The sequence below is a fragment of the Ursus arctos genome, unplaced genomic scaffold (assembly GCF_023065955.2).
Source record: "Ursus arctos isolate Adak ecotype North America unplaced genomic scaffold, UrsArc2.0 scaffold_5, whole genome shotgun sequence".
NCBI classification, from domain to species: domain Eukaryota; kingdom Metazoa; phylum Chordata; class Mammalia; order Carnivora; family Ursidae; genus Ursus; species Ursus arctos.
The window spans coordinates 72,211,277-72,230,366 of NW_026623067.1; the positions used below are offsets into that span (position 1 = coordinate 72,211,277).

Genomic DNA, 19,090 nt, shown 5'->3' on the forward strand with positions numbered 1-19,090 from the left:
TCCACTGACTGTCTTTTAAGGACTTGGGTGTAAATTTGGTTCTGTCTTCTCCAAAATATGAGTTGCTTTAGGAGCACACTCAGTGTGTCTGTGTATCTGTACCTGATACATCACAAAAGGAAGATGCATCATCTGTGTTGTTTTATAGTTTTCTCTAAGAATCCAAAATAAATGCAAAAGGCACAGTGTATTTGACATTTACTCTGATTTTACGAGTCATGCATGATTTTGATGACGTTCCTTCTTATTCCAAGTTTGTCCGTTACTGGCAAAGGGATGATACACAGGTGAGTTGGCTGAATTTTAGTACTGCGCTCTGTTTAATTGTAAACATATACTCTGGGGACAGATGGACTGGGATATGTATACTCTGTTGCCACAGTGAATGTGCTTCTGAGTCAGAATTCCTAAGATAGAGAGGGAAACCTGTGACAAGAGCTTGGAGGCAAGCTTTAGAAAGTGGCCAGTGGAGATGTCAAGTGTTAGGACTCGGCGTCTGAGGTTACATCACAAACTCAAAGGCCTTCAGGGGCCGGTCACACCACAAGTAGAAAGCAATGTGGAATGGTGACAGATGGGACATAAGGAGTACATGCCCTGCCTGGGGGCTTTCTTATTCAAATTATTAAAAGCACTGAACTGGCCAAAGAAAACACATGTGCAGACAAAAGTTCACTTTCCAGTGTGTGACGCCTGCTGTTAGGCCAAGTTCAGTTCTCTTGGCTGGTCTAGTCTGCTGGATCACATTAGATTTGTCAGGCGTATGTTAGCATCTAAGGGGGTTCTAAAGCCTTGAGTGAAAGAGTCAAAGCGTCACTGATCCTATCCCATTGGCCTCATCTTTTCTCTGTTCCTCTTATTCCCCCCACAGCACACATACATGCCTGCACGCACACATACTTGGTCATGCACAGGCCTGGAAATATGGGAGCCTCAGGCCAACACTCCACTCAACACAGGTTGGCATATTAGTCCTCAACCCAAGCAGGGAAACAGTATGTAATGTGGACTATGGTAGCTGTTTGGTGTAACTAAATAATGTTAATTTTTATTTCATCAGAATATATAATATTTTCTATGCTTTCAGTTGCTTTTATTTCCTTTGAATTTTAGTAATGACGTATACTTATTCCGAAAACAAAAGTTGCTTTGGAATAGTTTTCCTTCCCAAAGGTACTGTTACAGAAGGGACATATTTAGTACTTAAAATAATTGATTCTAGAAGCAGTGCATTGCTTAAAATAATGCCACTGCATCAGGGACATTTTCCGGTTTTCCCTTTGTTGGGTGACTCAGGACTTTCTGTTTACTCTTCCTGTCTGTCCAGTGGGAAAACAGAAAAAGTTAGGATATTTGAATGAATTTACCTTGGATTCTTTTCAAATTCTTTATTTAAATATTTCTGTAGGACTTCATAAAGAGCAAACAGAACAATTGTACAGAATGACTTATGATTAGCCAATGGATAAAAGCTATTGAACTAGCAGAACCAGGAGAATAGGCAAAATACAAATATACATGATGATAAATAGTACACATGCAATTGTATTTGCTTCAGGTTAATAGGATCTCTTCAGACAATTACATCATTAATAGGATATTGAATGATATGCCGTGATGTTTTTCAGTCTGTGGGTTAATTGGACAAGCTACGTGGAAGCAAAAAGCCTTGCTCTGTTGTAACTGGAACAAAAGCCTAGAGAAAGAGAGGAAGGATGCTGCAAACACTGGAGCCAGCCAGTTTGAACCGGCGCTTGTTAGAACTGACAGGGAGAGGAGAGGTGGGACCAGCAGAGAGGAGGAGCGCTGAGAAGGGGAATTACGTTCAGCCATTCCTCCTTTCAGAGGTTCACTGTAAGGCTGTTTAGAGGCTCTCATTTGAATGCGTGGTTATGGGCATAATGTTCTCACAAACTTCTTATTCTTCTGTGAAAGAAACACAGAAATAGCTGTTTATACTACAACAGAGCTTTCTACATATTTTTCTCCAGGGATTTGCCTTTTTTTCTTCCTTTTCAGAGAAGAATGTGAATACTGGTAAAATAGCATTCTTCATTTTGAACTTTTAAGAAAAAAATAAAAGTATAAACAAAACCTGTTTCTAGAAAATTCCTAATAAATTCATGCCAAATAAAAGCACTTCTTTTAAATGTTGTAAGCAGATATCACCATCAAAAGCAAATAAAACTATACTTCAAAGTGATGTCTAATTACAATATTGTAGAATATGCATTAGGGACGTACATTTGCTCTAAATCAACAGAGCCCGGAAATCACTTATAACCCTTGTGAGGATTAAAGTCACTAAAGATTTTCTTAGGTAAAAGGAAATGAAATTGGTTAATATTAAATGATCAGTCTTGTGAAAATTCATAATGCCAATAGTGATTAAAAAATAAGAATGACTTTCAGGAATGAGTTAAATTGAATGGACAGGAGGGTGGATGTGGGGCTTCTGGTATGTTTCAAACTCTTGACTCTCAAATCAGTTCTCTCTCATTAATTTTGGGTTTTACTACTACTAAGCAGAAATCCAAAATCATTTAAAACTTGCTAGATGGTTTCCACTCTAAGAGTCACTACCAACCCTGTCCCCCAACTGAAAATACAAGGGTTGGAGACAGAACTGGGAGAACGCTCCCATCCAGAGTCTCAACCATACAGGTATCCTTAGGAATTTAAAAATTCAACTTCAGAGCAGACTCATACAGAATAGAGACAGTCTAAATTCAAATGCATATGAAATAAAACCCATAGCTAACTTAATATTGTATTTTGACATTTCATTTATAGAAACCATCTAGGTTTAACTCATAAATATTATTTAATGATTTTGGAAGTCAAAATATGATGATGTGGTTGATTTTAAATTTTCCATGGTGATTGTGATCACAGAAAGCCTGGGTAATCTAATAATCTTATTTTAGCCATTGATTTCAATCTTTCTTCTCACAAAGCCTTATATCAGAGCAACTTACAAGAAAACCATACCCTTCTTTATTCTCCTCCTCTTTGGTAGATATTGACTAAGGAACTGTCTAGAAATAACAGGGTGCAGCAAAAAGGTTAGCTAAGCTGATCCAAAAGAAAATAATTAGAATTATGAACTAGCCACCCTTTCTTTGGTGATGACTCATTGACACCGTTCACTTACCATGTTATGAAACAAGTTATGAAAGCCAACCTTGTGTATTGTACCTCTAAGTGGTAAGATGGTCGCAGAGAAGTTCCTGACAGTACTATAATCTTTGGCTAAACATATGTACTCAACAATTAACTAACAAGGTGAGGCAGCATTCAGTTAAAAGTCTAAGTAGCAAACACAATAAGGAGTTAGGTCTGGAAAAATAGTGGGCCGGGTATATTTGGAGAAAGGGCCGTAGCTTGGGTTGCTTGCTGGAGGAGTGTAGAACTGAGTAAAAGAGGTGAGGGGAAATGAACGTGATATATTTACAGAAGATTGAGGCATTTTTCAGAGTTAATGGTAGGTTCTGAGTTTGAGACTAGTGAAGGGTTTAAGTGTACAGATAAAGTGGGGTCGCGTTAGAGATTGTAAAGTTATTCCTTATAGATCAAGTCACACAAACCCAAATGCCCACAGAGGCTATTTAAGGGAGGTTCGAGGGACTGGCAGGTAACTTAGATGTGTATCCTTTCTAAGTAGAAGCCACTATCCAATTCTGTCTAGTCATTCCCTATGGCAAGGACATCTTTTTAAGAAAAATCAAATATGTGGAGTATTGTGTGACATATCTGGATTTTTAAGGCAGTAAGCAGACGTAACAAAACCTATCTGGAGGCTGCGACACTATAGCCACAATTTGTATAGGAAAATAGAGAGCCTTGCAGCCTCTTCGTCAGGCCACAGTTATGATGAATATTTTAGGAAGGTTGTCACAGTTGTTGCCCATAGGTGATTTTGAATGGGCAATAGCTACAGCGTCAAGTAGGCCTTTTCTGCGCCTTCTCCAAAGCTATAATAGTCCCCAAGACTTGGAAACTGACTGAGCTGGTCTTCACGTACTTCTTTAGGGCACTTTGGGTAGGAGGGAAAATTACAGAGTAACTCTTCAAAACTGGCCGCCTCCTGTCACCCATAAAAATGTCCTTTATCAGCAGTATCTTCACTGCCTGCCTCTAGCCACGCTTCACTTTTAATCACCAAGAACAGTGAGGGAGGGAGGGTGAGTGAGTTGGTTGGTTGGTTGGTTGGTTGGTTGGTTGTTGTGAGGATCTCCCAAGATCTAGATGTCGTATGAAAGCCTTGAAAAAGGTTTTCAAGTTAGAAGACCTAGAACCATCTACTAGGTTCTGCTACTTCCTGGCGTTAGGACCTTGGACAACTCATACAGCTTCTTGAACCTGGCAACTTTTGCCATTCTAGGGCCATGGCACATGCTATGTTCCTTTGACCTGCAAAACTTTTTTTTTCTCATGTTTACTTACTGTCACTTCCTTGTCCTTAAGATGATACCTAAAATGTCACTTTTTCAGAGAGGCCTCCTCTGATCGCGACCTCTAAATGAAGCTATGACTGCTATAACAAAGGGCCACAAACTGGACCCCTTAAAACAACAGGAATTTATTCTCTCAGTTCTAGAAACTAGATGTCTGAAATCAAGGTGTCGGTGGAGCCGTGCTCCCTCTAAAGGCTCTAGGGAAGAGTCCTCTCTTGCTCCTTCATAGTTTTTGGTGGGTGCCAGCAGTCCTTGGCATTCCTTGGATGTCAGCTCCATTACTCCAGTCTCTGCCTCTGTCATCACCATGGCCGCCTCGCTTGTGTGTGTGTTTGAGTCTTTGTGCAGTTCTAGTAAGAACACCAATCATGGGATTCAGGGCCCACCCTAAGCTGGTGTGACCTCATCTAAACTGATGACACCTGCAAAGACCCTGTTTCCAAATAAAGTCAACTTCTGAGGTTCCAGGTGGACATGAATTTTGGGGTGGCACTATTCAAACCATTACAAGACCCCTGTTTGACTCTCTCCTCCATTGTACTGACTGTATTTGTAGTTACGTGTTCATTTGTTGGTTTATCTTCCTGACATGGAAGAACTGTAAGGGCAGGCTTCAAGTCTGTTTTATTTGTTTCTACCTACTGTTTGTTCCTGGGCCGTTACTGATGTCTAAAAGCGAATCATAAATATTTATTCAGTGACTTAAATAACCTTTTCCCCTCGGGGCAAATTTTATTCATTGGTAAAAAGATGGGGTTGGAGCTGCTGGTCCTTGAGGTATTTCACAGTGCAGATATGTGATTCTGGCCTTTCTCTAGATGCTGGGTGATGCCAGTTTGGTCTGCAGATCAGTGCAGCAGGCATTTGCTTACACAAGATTTTTTTAAAAATTATGATTGCAGTATGTCTTTTATTTAGGGTTCTACTTGAAGGGAAAGGAAAAAAAATAAACACATGACGCTGAAATAACAAATTGTTTGCTTGATATTAAAGAATTATAAAAGGGAGAGGCGCCTGGGTGGCTCACTTGTTAAGCATCTGCCTTTTGCTCAGGTCATGATCTCAGGGTGCTGGGATCAAGCCCCATGTGGGGCTCCCTGTTTAGCGGGAAGCCTGCTTTCTCCCTCTCCCACTCCCCCTGCTTGTGTTCCCTCTCTCACTCTCTCTCTCTGTTAAATAAATAAATAAAATCTTAAAAGAAAATAATTATAAAAGGGATAACCAAATTCGATACTCTGTGTTTTAAGTGTAGGGAACATTCATTCTGGGTTATATTTTAAATACACTGGATATTATAAAACCTAGACCCAAAATCTAAATGTACTTCAAGCAGTGTTCACTTTTACCTTGAGAGTGACTGATGCCACAAAAGACCTTTTTAAACTTCAAACAAACAATTTTATTTTCATAGGAATATAATGTAACTCATTTCTTTTTTAATTTAAAAAATAGGGGATGATTATTTCTCATGGAAGTTAATTTATCAGTTTGAATTATTTAACTGGAAAACAGTTGGAAATTAGTTATCAGTCTTAACACTTATAACACTACAGTGTTGCTGAAACATACTCTTTGGGACCTTCAAATTCCATCAAAAAAAAAGTCCATTCAATTCTAATACTGAGAAAATGGGCCTTTTTAAAAAATTAAAACACAGTTTTGTTTGCATTAAATTTTAGAATGTTTATTTTTAAAGATGCAATTCTTTTTTTGTTTTGTTTTGTTTTTAAAGATCTTATTTATTTATTTGACAGACAGAGAGACAGCCAGTGAGAGAGGGAACACAGGCAGGGGGAGTGGGAGAGGAAGAAGCAGGCTCCCAGCAGAGGAGCCTGATGCGGGGCTCAATCCCAGGACTCTGAGATCACGCCCTGAGCCAAAGGCAGACACTTAACGATTAAGCCACCCAGGCGCCCCTAAAGATACAATTCTAAAAAAAATGCTGTTCTAAAATTCCTAGGCACTTATAATTAAAAAGGAGCATAGCACTGTGATAAAAATGGTAAATAACTGGGACTATATTAATATTTTTAGGCTGCTGCTATTAGTGAATATAAAAGCTATTCATAAGCATTTTTTATTTTGCTAGAAATGTCATCAAAATAGTCGTAGGTTTGCTGTCGGTTAAAAATCATATGTCAACTATACTTAAGTCAAAACTTGTTTTTAAAATCAGATGACTTCATGATCCCAGGGTCCTGGGATTGAGCTCTGAGTTGGACTCCCTGCTCAGCAGGGAGCCTGCTTCTCCCTCTCCCTCTGTCTCTCTCCTGCCCTGCTCATGTTCTCTCTCTCACGTTCTCTCTCTCCCTCTCTCTCAAATAAATAAATAAAACCTTACAAAAATAAAAATAAATCAGATGACTTCAGTTCAATTCAATAGATACATTTTAATCCAAGCCTTGTATATATGCTGAAGATAAAAAGCAAAATAGTACAAGGCACTTCTGCCAATGAACTGAATTTTCTCCTATTCCAAAGACAAATTTTTCTTTTTTCTTTTTTTTTTCTTTAGTATTCTAAACTAATCACTGTAGTAGGAAGAGAGGAAAATTGAACCCCCAATGAGCGAGAAGATGGCAGGAGAGGAGCCAAGTGTCAGCCGTGCCTTTTAATTCCCATCTTCCCAACCAAGAAGAGGGCTTTGGTCATGAGCACAGGTGTAGAAAAGAGAGGGGACGTGGCTTTCCCTGTCACTGGGAAACTGTAGAGTCTCTCTGCACTTAGGTCATGAGCACAGGTGTAGGAAAGAGAGGCGACGTGGCTTTCCCTGTCACTGGGAATCTGTAGAGTCTCTCTGCACTTAGGTCATGAGCACAGGTGTAGGAAAGAGAGGGGACGTGGCTTTCCCTGTCACTGGGAAACTGTAGAGGCTCTCTGCATAGTAGGGTACCCTTGCACATAAGGGTGGACTTGGTTTAGAGTCTCACCCATGTATTTTGAGATGACTTTGAATGATAAGTCAGAAGGAAGCTGAAAAATCATTGTATTTTAGAGCAGTATAGTAAGGTGCATTAGCTTTCACCCAGCCCTACCCTCTGATTTTAAAATGGATTGTGCTCCATTGACTATTTGGAAGTGACTCCACAGAGTACATGGTGCTCTGATGTGAAGTTTCTTGGACTAAGAAGAGATGCTTTTATTCCTGTTTGATTAATCATTTAAAGAATAATACATTGTTAACACAAACTTTCTACAATGGTTGGTCCACGATTCCTATCAGCATCTTAACAATCGAATGTTTCTACATGAATGTTGAAGAATATATTCATAGAAGGGTGGTAGTCACTTCAGTGGAAAATGTAGCGTATTGCTGAGTACTGAGGTAATTACACCATACTGTTCTCTGTGGAGGAGTAGTCCAGGTGAGAGATCATCGTGGAAAGGGAGGAGGGATTGACATATTCAAGAAGTATTTAAAAGCATAGCTGATAGAATTTGAGAACTAATTGCACACGATGAAAAAGAAAAGAAGTCAAGGGCTTGAGTAACTGGATAGGTTACTGAACACAGAACACTGGAAGTACTTTCAGTGGAGAGGAGCAAATTTCCATGTAGAGTCTTGTAGGAAATGGTTTTACCTGAGTATGTATCTCTGATTAATTCACATAATCGTGATCAATCTTGTTTAAGTTTGAAATTTAATACCATCTGATCATTACTTATCTCAAATAGAGCCTAGTAACAAATTTTATTGTTGCTACTATTTACTCATAAAAATGAGCATTTTGCTTAAGTTAATGTAATTTGTTTTATTAGAAACCACGGTTGTAATTGACACATAACTATAAAAAAATAACTTTTAATGGTACAAGCAGTAAAATGAAGTAGTCTACAATTCAAATTTAGTTTCTAAATCACAGATCTGTAAACTTTTCCAGATGAGTTGTTATCCTGCAAGTAATAAATTCAAAATATTTATTTAAACTAAGTAATAAATAATATTTATAAATATATTGTTCATAAGTAGTAAATTATTAATTTAAATAATAAGTGGTATTTCTTTAAATTCAGTAATTAATATTCAACAAATATTTATTAGACTCTCACTAGATCTTAGCCGATGTACTGTTAGGCATACCTCAGTACAAAAGACATGAGCCCTGCCCTTTGCAACAACATGGATGGATCTGAGTGACTCAGAGAAAGACAAACACCATATGATTTCACTTTTTTGTGGAATATAAGAAACAAAATAAACGAACAAAAGAAAAAAAAAAGACACAAAAAGGACAACTGCTGGTTGCCAGAGGGGAAATGGGTGGGGGAATGGGTGAAATAGGTGATGGGGATTAAGGAGTACATTTATCGTGGTGAGCACTGAGTATTGTATAAAATTGTTGAATCATTATATTGTGCACCTAATATATACCTTTGGCTCCAGTCATGAACCCAGAGTCCTGGCATCGAGCCTTGCATTGGGCTCCCTGCTCAGTGGGGAGTCTGCTTCTCCCTCTCCTTCTGTCTGCCGCTCCTCCTGCTTGTGCGCTCTCTCTGCCTCATATAATTAATTAATTAATTAATGTCTTTAAAAAAATAAACCAAAAATTTAGCCATTTGACTTAATTTGAAGTAAAAATATGAATCAAAACTAATTGACTGTGAAAATAATGTGTGCCTTTTTTGTCATTGTTGTAATTTTGTGGCATAATTCTAAAAGGAGAAATTGTACAAAGAATTACGTAACAGAGAACGAGTGTGGTAATGGCTCTGGGAAATTTTCATTTTTTATTCCGTAAAAACCTAAATGACAGATTAAAGCTTTTTTCTTTAAAGGCCTTTAGAGGGATGTCTGGGTGTCTCAGTTGGTTAAGCATCTGCCTTCAGCTCAGGTCATGATCCCAGTGTCCTGGGATCAAGTCCCGCATTGGGCTCCTTGCTCACTGGGGAGCCTGCTTCTCCCTCTGCCTGCTGCATGTGCTCTCTCTCCCTACTTATTCACTCTCTCACACAGACAAATAAATAAATAAAATCTAAAAAATAAAATGGTTTATAAGCCTCTAGAAATGTGTTTGGTTTGTCTAATTGTGAATCAAGTTTCTGCTGTGCTCATTTAATTTTAGCTATGTCAGTGCCCTGATCAAATAATTATCAATAATAATTAAAAGTACTTCTTATATTTAAACAAATATTGAAGTAACTAAATGTTAAGGTGAAGTTGATTTTTAACGATAATGGAATATTTTAGATATCCATGTATTGTGTAAAACCTTAAGGAAAATATAGGACTTCTTTTCTCTCTTTTTTTTTTTTGACTTTTATTAAGCTTCAGTTTCCTCCTCTATAAAATGGAGGCAGTGATCTCTAAATTGCTTGGGTTATTTAGGGATAAGATGAAATAATGTCTTGTAGGGCATTTAGTATAGTACCTGGCACATAACAACCATTCATTAAATGGTAATTATTGTTGTTATTATTACTGATATAAATAAGTTAGTGCTTTTTTGGATCTATCCCAGATGAAAAAGACTAGTCTTGGTGGTAATGCATGACTCATAAAGATCTCTTTCTCAGAAAGAAAATTATTTTTTAAAGAAAAGAGAAGAAATAAAAACAATAAAATACCTCTAAAAAATTCTAAAATGGAGGCTGGTTTGGGTGTTTGTTTTGTTTTGTTTTGCTTGTTTTTTGGCAAATTCTACCATTGTTTCTTGCAGAATGGCCTTTTAAAAATGTCTTTATCTGTGAGGGCAGATATCCCAAGCAGTCTACTTTAGCAAAAATGAGCTATGATGAAAATTGTGATGGGTATAAGGCTTGGCTTTTTTTCGTGATAATTGCCAACATTTGATTGACTGACTTAAGTCATATAGTAAAACAAATAACTTACTGACTACGTGCGTATACAGACTAAGTGGGCACTCCCAATCTCCATCTGCTTCCGACTCTGAGTAATAGCTACTGACTTACTCAAAGCTATGTGTTTGTATATTTTAATTATTAGACGTGATAAGAAAACACCATGCTTCATGTTCTGCCAGTCCTGTTATTTACAGCAGCAGGCACAAGGATATACTAAAGACAGGGCATACACACAACGTGCCATTAGAAAACTGTAAATGTTGATTGATTTTGGTGCTGTATTTTCACTATGGCAACTATAAAAAAGTAATAATTATAAAAACCTGTTCAGACCGGTTTCTGACATTCAGGAGTTGCCAGAAACTATTGCATTGCATAAAACACCTCCCTGACACACCTAAGACATTCAGAGGCATATTTAATTTTGTATTCAAGGGTCTTTGATTCCATATGTTTTATATAACTAAGTATAAAATGTAGAAAGTTGGGATTTGTGTGAGAAGGGAGGGAGTGAGGGAGAAAAAAGAGAGAAAGCTAGCTGTGAATGTGAGCATAATAGATTTTATGTCCTGTGACATGAAGCCCACAGGAAGGGCATCCAAAATATTTAGTGTTCTAGTCAATGTGGAAAAAAAGGAATAGCTGTGTGAAATCAGTGAAAATAGTTATAATGTTAAGTATAATGTTTTTAGTAATAGTGAAAATTCAGACTTGGTAGTGACAGAATATTTCTAATATTTAAACATTCCCTTAAAAAGGCTGTGGATTTATTAATTAGAAATTTAAAGACCTCTCTTTCAATAATTGATAGAAAATTTTAAAAAGAACAGAAAAGCTATAACAACATATATTTGGGGGGGGTGTTTTTTTTTTAGAATATAGAATATTTTAAAATAATTATCATCCAACCAGACCTATTGACATTTATAAAACACTCAAACTAACAATAGTAGAATACATGTTTTTATCAAGTACACACAGAACATAGACAGGTAAATTCAAAATGATTAAAGTCATAAAGAGTATGTCCTCTGACCACAGTGGAATTAATTTAGAAATCAGTGGAAGGATCACTGGAATATCCTCAAATATTTGGAAACTAACTAGCACACTTATAAATAATCCCTAGGTCAGAAAAGAAATCAGTAGGGAAATTTCAAAGTATTTTGAACTGAATGAAAATTAAACAATATATCAGAATTTGAGGGATCCTGATAAAGCAATATTAGGAGAAAGTTTATAGAACTAAATGCCTATATTAGAAAAAGAAGTAAGGTTTCAGAAGCATGACCACATAAAAACAGTTCTTTAAATTAAAAATACATAGAAGAAATAAATAACAAAGAACAGAGCAGAAATCACTGAAATAGAAAACAGTAAAACAATAGAGAAAATCAGTGAATCCAAGAGCCAGATGATCAAGAAAAAAAAAAAAGCGGAGATCTGAATCACCAATAGAAATTAAAGAAGGAAGAGAAATGGCATCACTACAGACTCTAAAGATCTTAAAAGGAGAATAAGGGAATATTAGATATAACTTTATACCAACAGATTTTCCAATTTTGGTTAAATAGACAAATTCCTTAAAAAGACACAAAATAGCAAAACTCATTCAGGGAGAATTAGGTTATCTGAATAGTTCTATATATATTAAAGAAATTGAATTTAATTTAAATATTTTGCCACTAAGAAAACTGTAGTCCTAACATGGGTTTTATTGATGAATTTTATCAAACATTTAAGGAAGAAAAAATGTGAATTCTATACAAATTCTTCCAGAAAATTGAAAAAGAGGAAATATTTCCTAACTCACTGATACCAAAATGAGACAAAGACATTACAAAAAAACTACCAACCAGTGTTCCTCATGAGCGTTGATGCATATATTCTTAATAAATAGTTTTAGCAAATGGGAAGGACAATACATCACAACAAAGTGATAACTATCCCAGTAATGCAGAGTCGGTTTAATATTCAAATATCAATCAAATTAATGCATCATATTAGCAAACAAAACGGAAATAAAATTTTTTTGTAACCTCAATAAAGAAATAGCATTTGCCAAAATTCAATATCCATTCCTGGTAAAAACTCCCAACTAAGTAGGAATAGAGGGGAAATTTCTCAACTTGATAAAGGCCTCTACAAAAAATAATTATATAACTAGCCTCATACTTGTATTAAATTGCCAGAGTGGCCATAACAAAATACCACAGGCTGGATGGCTTAAATAAGACATTTATTTTCTCAGAGTTCTAAAAGCTAGAAGTCTGAGATCTAGGTGGTGAGAGGGTGGATTTTGTACTGAGTCCTCTCTCCTTTCTGTACAGATGTCGGTCTTCTCCCTTTATATACACCTGGTTTTTCTTCTGTACATGTGCTAGTGTGTATCCAAAATTTCCTCTTCTTATAAGGAAACCAGTCGTATTGGATAATGGCCCACCATTTTAATTTAATTACCTCTTTAGTGACCTTATTTTCATATACAGTTATGTTCTGAGTAACTGGAGGTTAGGCCGTCAATGTATGAATTTGGGGGAACACAATTCGGCGCATAGAAATACTTAATGGTGAAAAACCCAATGTTTTTATCCTAACATCAGAAACAGAACAAGGGTGTTTATTTTTGCCACCTCTTTTCAGTATTGTGTGTGTGTGCATACTTATATCTATATTTTTGTCTATTGCCAACAAGTACAATTAGTCAAGAAAAAGAAATTAAGGCCATTCTGATTAGAAAGTAGGTAAAATTCCATTTATGCGGAGATGACATAATCCTCTATGTAGAAAATACAGTGTTTTCTACAAAAGAGCTATTCAAACTGATAAGTATGTTCTGTAAGTTTGCAGGATGGAAGATCAATATACAAAAATCAATTGTATTTCTATACCCTAGCAATGAATATCAGAAATTAAAATTTTATGGAATATCAATTATGATAACGGCAGAAACACAAAATACTTAGAGATGAGTTTTAAAAAATGTGTGGACCTGTACATGGACAATTACAAAACGCTCCTGAGAGACATTAGAGAAGACCTAAATATGGAGAAAGGTCCCGTGTGTTCACGAGACAGAAGAGCCGATACTGTTAATACGTCAGTTCTCCTCCGATTCAACACACTTCCAATCGAAACCTCAGCAGGCTTTTATTTTCCGTAAAAATCTACTCTCTGGTTCTAAAACTCATATGGAAATGCAGATGACTTGAAATAATCAAAATTACTTTGACAAAGATGAACAAATTAGAGCCTAACACTACCTGTTTTCAAGAATTATAGCTACAGCCATCAAGATGATGTGGTATTGGTGTAAACATAGACAAATTGGTGGAACAGATTGGAGACTCCTGAAGCAGACTCTCACATATATGGGCAAAAATGCAAAGGTAATTCAGTAAAGAAAGGACAGTCTTTCAAAGAAAAAAAAAATTTAGACTGGAAAATTGGATATCCACATGCAAAACAAAAAGCTTTGGACCATCATATTCAAAATAATTCAAAATTGATCAAAGACCTAATTTTAAAACCTAGAACTATAAAACTTCTAGAAAAATATATGGGAAAACCTACATGAATTTGCTCTAGGCAAAGTTTTCTTATATGACATTAGAAGTATAATCTATAAAAGGTCCAAAAAAGTATGATTCAGTCCATAATTGGACATCTCCAAAGTTAAAAGCTTTGTTCTTCCAATGACACTGTTAAGAGAATTTTTGAAAATAAGCCGCAGAGTAGAAGGAAATATTTGCAAATCAAATATCTGATGAAGACTTGTATCACGAATATAAAAAGAACTCATAAAACTCAATAGTAAGAAAACAACCCAATTTTAAAAGTAGGCAAAAGAGCTAAACAGGCATTTCTTCAAAGAAGAGATATGGATTGCAGTTAGGCACATTAAAAAATTACCAAGGTCATTACTGATTGGGAAAAAGCAAATTTAAACCACAATGACGAACTACACGTAACCTATTATGTAAGAAAAGCAAAAAAATTTTTTTTGACTAACCAGAACAAGTTTAATGAGAATGTGAAGCAGCTGGGCACTAATACATTACTGGTGAGAGTGGGAAATGTTACAAGCACTTTGGAAAATTATGTATCAAATTTTAAGAATATGAAATGCACACTTGTCATATGATCCAGCTATTTCCTTTGTAGATATTTATCCAAGATAAATAGAAAGCATATGTCCATACAAAGACTTGTACATTCATAGCTGCTTTATTTGTAAAAAACAAAAACTGGAAACAACCCAAATATCCATCAATAGGTGAAAGAATACATAATTAAAATACTACTAGAGAGGTACTATGAAGGTAATGAGGAAACGTTTGGGAAGGATGTATATGTTAATTACCTTGATTGTGATAATGGTTTCACGGATGTATATGTGTCAAAACTTGTTAAATCATACACACTTTAAACATGTATCATTTGTTGTCTGTCAATCATACTTCAATAAAGCTGTTTTTAAAAAATGATATGGTCAAATCCATGATAGGATCTGTACAGGATAATGAATACTTGCTATGTTTTCTTTTTTAAAAAATGTATTTCAAGATAATTATAATAGAGAATAAGATCAAATTGTTGCCTTTAAGGAGTTGACAGTTTTCTGAGAGATTAAGGCTGATTTTATCTAAGAATTGAGAGAATTGAGCTTTATAGGAAAACCAACCCTTATGTTAATAGAATCCTATTTTAAAAATTCAGAGAAGGAAAAGTTTGTTTGTGGTTGAAAGAAATAGCCACATATTCATGATAGAGTTGACATTTCAACCATGCCTTGAAAAATAGACATGATTTCAGCAGATGAAGATGAGAAATAGAAGTTCTAAGTAGGAGGGAGAGGAAGAACAAAGGCAAAGAGTTGAGAGATGATGGAACATATTTTGCGAATAGCTATCAATACAGTTAGAGTAGAATGTTTGGAAAGGTCTTGTGGAAGATAAGTTTAGGAAGAGAAGTGGGGCAGATGGGACTTATAGTCCAAACCAAGATATTTCTGTTTCCTCTTTAAATATTTCTTTGACTCCCACAGGCGGAACTAATCAGTCGTGACTGTGTTTCCCTGGTATTTGACTCCATACCCCACAATGACACCCGTCACATTGTATTGCATCTTGTGTGTGGCTTTACCGCAGGCACTCTCCTATTAGAAAGGACATTTGGCTCATTATAAATGCTCAATAACAAGTGCTCTCCCACTTTAAAAAATGGAAAAGTCTAGGAGCTTATCATGATCTCAGTAGGCAGGTGGAATTTAAACTGGTCTTGGAAAAACCGAGTAGGTTTTGGATGATATGGAGAGTAGAGAGAAGAGCATCTCATAAAGCGGAGTGAAAATGTCCATAGTAAATGGGGAGGGGTATATAAGGAATACTGAGAATTGATGCTTACAGGAAAACCAGTTTTTATTATTAGTTATTATTTAGCCTAGGCAAACAAAGACACATGCTCTATATTTCACGTGGAAACAATACATGGATACAGTAGAGCTCTCATCAACCAGAAGAAGCAAAGAATTTTAGAAGTTACTAACAGAATATCTCAGATACTGTCTTTGGAGAAATATATTTATTTTTCTTTTCTCTTTAGTTAAGATATATATGTTACATAAATATAGAATTAAGAATAGTATTAAATTTGCTATTGGCATTGTATTCTATTGTCATTATGAACCCGTGGTGGGTTATGAACCATTGGTTAAAAAGGATTGAGAGGGGTGACCTGAGTGGCTCAGTCAGTTAAGTGTCCAACTCTTGATTTTGGCTCAGGTCATGATCTCAGGGTCATAAAATGGAGCCCCGTGTCAGGCTCTGTGCCCAGCACGGAGGCTGCTTGAGATTCTCTCTCTCAATCTCTCTCCCTCCCCCCCTTCTAAAATAAATAAATATATAAACAAAGTCTTTAAAAACAAAAGGGTTGAGAAAGAGTGAACTAGAATTTCAGCACTTTGAGGTGGGACTCGTGCTGGATTTAGCTCTGTAGGCTGTAGCATGGTTCTCCAACGAACACTATAAAATCAGAACGCCAAGATTTGAATCCCACTTTACCTTTAGCCCATGTTAAATGACCTCTAAAAAGTTAATTCCCATATCAGATCCTCTTTCATCATTTATTAAGTTGGTATAAAAACAGTAATGACTTCAGATCATCAATATGTGAGTTGCTCAGGAAAACAAGGGAAGACATGGCGCACCTTGCTGCCTTGCCACCATGTTGTCCATTCCACATAGGCAGCATAATGCCTCGGAGGTAGTAAGTACTCACTTATACACTGAATGAAGCAATACATGAGTGACTGAGAACCTTTGAAAAAAATTTTTTTTCCTGTTATGGTATTTAATGCATCCAGAGAACTGACTGTGAAAATAATCTTTTTCCTGGTCATCTCTGTATGTTTGAGTAAAAGAACAATGGTAAAAGTTCATTTCTTCTTACATTATGTGCCTTAAAGATTTGTGTGCTGAATATGCTAGGAGATGGCATTTTATCTTACTTTACCATTTAATTTGTATTTTAATTCAATTTAATTTAATTTTATATAAGCCTGGTTACATGTAATAGCCGGTTCTCCCAAGTATCTTAGCTCCTCCCTGTTTAGCAGTGTGCATTGTGACAGGTCAGCCTTCTCTTGTTGACTAATCTCCTCCCATACAGATGAAAGTATCTCTCGTAATTTAAAGCAAAAGTAGATTTGTAACTAGTATTTTTATGACAGAACAGGAGAGTAAAACGTAGGAAAATATGAAGAAGTCCTACCTTAAGAAGAGACTTTTGGGTGTTAAAACTGTATTCTGAAAGTAAATGCGGTTTAAACAATAACCTGCACTAATTTGTTTCAAAGAAAAGAAATTTTTAAGAGAATAAGAATTACTCAAATTAGCATACCATTTATAAATAATCTCATAGAATGCTTAAAACAAAGCATATTCAATTACAATTTGGATTACACCATTGTTTTACATAGCAAACTGTTCAAGTTGATTAGAACAAAACTACCAAATAAACTTCAACACAATCCATATTATAGAATATGAATTACAGAGGCTCAAATTTATTTTAGTAACGCTTATAAAATCTTTATGGAAATAGATGCCACTTTGTAAAAAGAAGGAATATAAAATGTTAAAATTCTTCCTTCCTCCCTCCCCTTTTCCCTCCTGCCCCCTCCCTCCCCCTCCCTCCCTGTCTCCCTCCCTCCTTCCTTCCTTCCTTCCTTCCTTCCTTCCTTCCTTCCTTCCTCCCTCTCTCCCTCCCTTCCTCCCTCTCTCCCTCCCTCCCTCCTTCTTTCCTTCCTTCCTTCCTTCCTTCCTTCCTTCCTTCTCTCTCTCTCTCTTTTCCTCTTTCTTTTCTTTCCTCTCCTTTCCGCTCCTTTCCTTTCTTTTCTTTCTTTCGCTGAATCTCAGTCTTCGTGTCCAGCAGCTTTTAAGGCAGTTTTGGTGCTTGATGTTCACTGTTAGTGTTTTGGTGAAAGTGTTCAATGAATATATTTGTGAAATCTGGAAAGATTAAATTTATGATCTATAATATTTTACAATTCAGAAGTTAGAAGATAAAATCTACGAAAATCTAAACATGTTTTCAAAATAAGCTCTAATAATTGGAAAGCTATTTGTGATATGTTCTGGAAAGGCAAATTTGTTGACTTCTTTTTTTCGGGGAACTCTTTTGTACCAGACTGTTAGGAAATAATGAGACATAAATTTCTAGCATCTGCTCTTTTTTTTTTTTTTTAATGTGTGTTACAAATGCTCCAAATCCAGGACTAAATAAACAAAAATTTGAGTCAGGAATTCTTCTCATTTAAAAAATAATCCTGGAATCGTGGGGTAGAAAGGGACGTTAGAATTTATCTTTTCCATCTTCTTCCTACTACTGATGAAGAAATTAGTCCCAGAAGGGTAAACTGAGTTTAGTGTCTATAGCTTAAGAAAAAGGGGCTTTTTTTTCCTTCTATACTTGGTACGGGAAGTACTCAATAAATAATTTCCAAGAGGGAAGAGTCACTTCAGCACGGCATGAGATTTACATATTACTGTAAATTTGTTAATTAGCATTTCGGTAGTCCTTTAATTGACAAAGTAGGCTGGTTACAGTGAGTCTTGCTCTGCAAAGTGGAGATGTTGGGACCATGTAAGGCCTCACTCCAGGACCTGACAAATTCACCCCCATGATGCCACCATAGGACCACCAGTGGGCAGAAATTTTCAGGGAGATTTAATGGACACAACTTTTAGGACAAAAGGATTGGGGAGGCACGTATTTCATTTGAAAATAAAAGCAGTACTTTGTCCCATTGTTCTAATATGGTTTTGAACACATTATTTATTTTTAAAAATTCAAACAGATTTAAAAGTATTTATGTTTACTTCTTAGAAGTTGGGTTTTGAGTCAGCTAGTTTTCTCCTTGTAACACCCATCTGTCTTGTTGGAATCAATCATTCCTTCTTTAAACAACCATTTATTGAACATTTGTATATTCCAGACATAGTGGTAACTTATTAAAATGTAAAGTCAAAAAGACTTGGTCACTGTCCTAAAAAGGGAGGTTATTCCTTGAGAAGTTATGGTATACTATCATTGCTCCAAATTTTCCCTTGCCATCTGCACTTGTCATTACAAAATTTAACACAGTAATCATATATTGTAGAAAATACAAAATGATAGAACCCACGAGAGTGTTTCACTTCATTTATTTATTCACTTATTCAACAAGTATTTATTGAATATCTACTGTGTGCCAGACACTGGGCTGTGTGAGTGGGATACATCAGTGACTAAAACATTCAATGATCCTGCCTTCATAAGGATGACATTCT

The 19,090-nt window shown here is 36.1% G+C and overlaps 1 protein-coding gene across 1 annotated transcript in view; it reads left to right on the top strand.

The window, feature by feature from the left end:
* Window positions 1–19,090, top strand: part of ADGRV1 (adhesion G protein-coupled receptor V1) — a 508,055-nt gene that overhangs the window by 309,104 nt on the left and 179,861 nt on the right. The window lies entirely within an intron of this gene.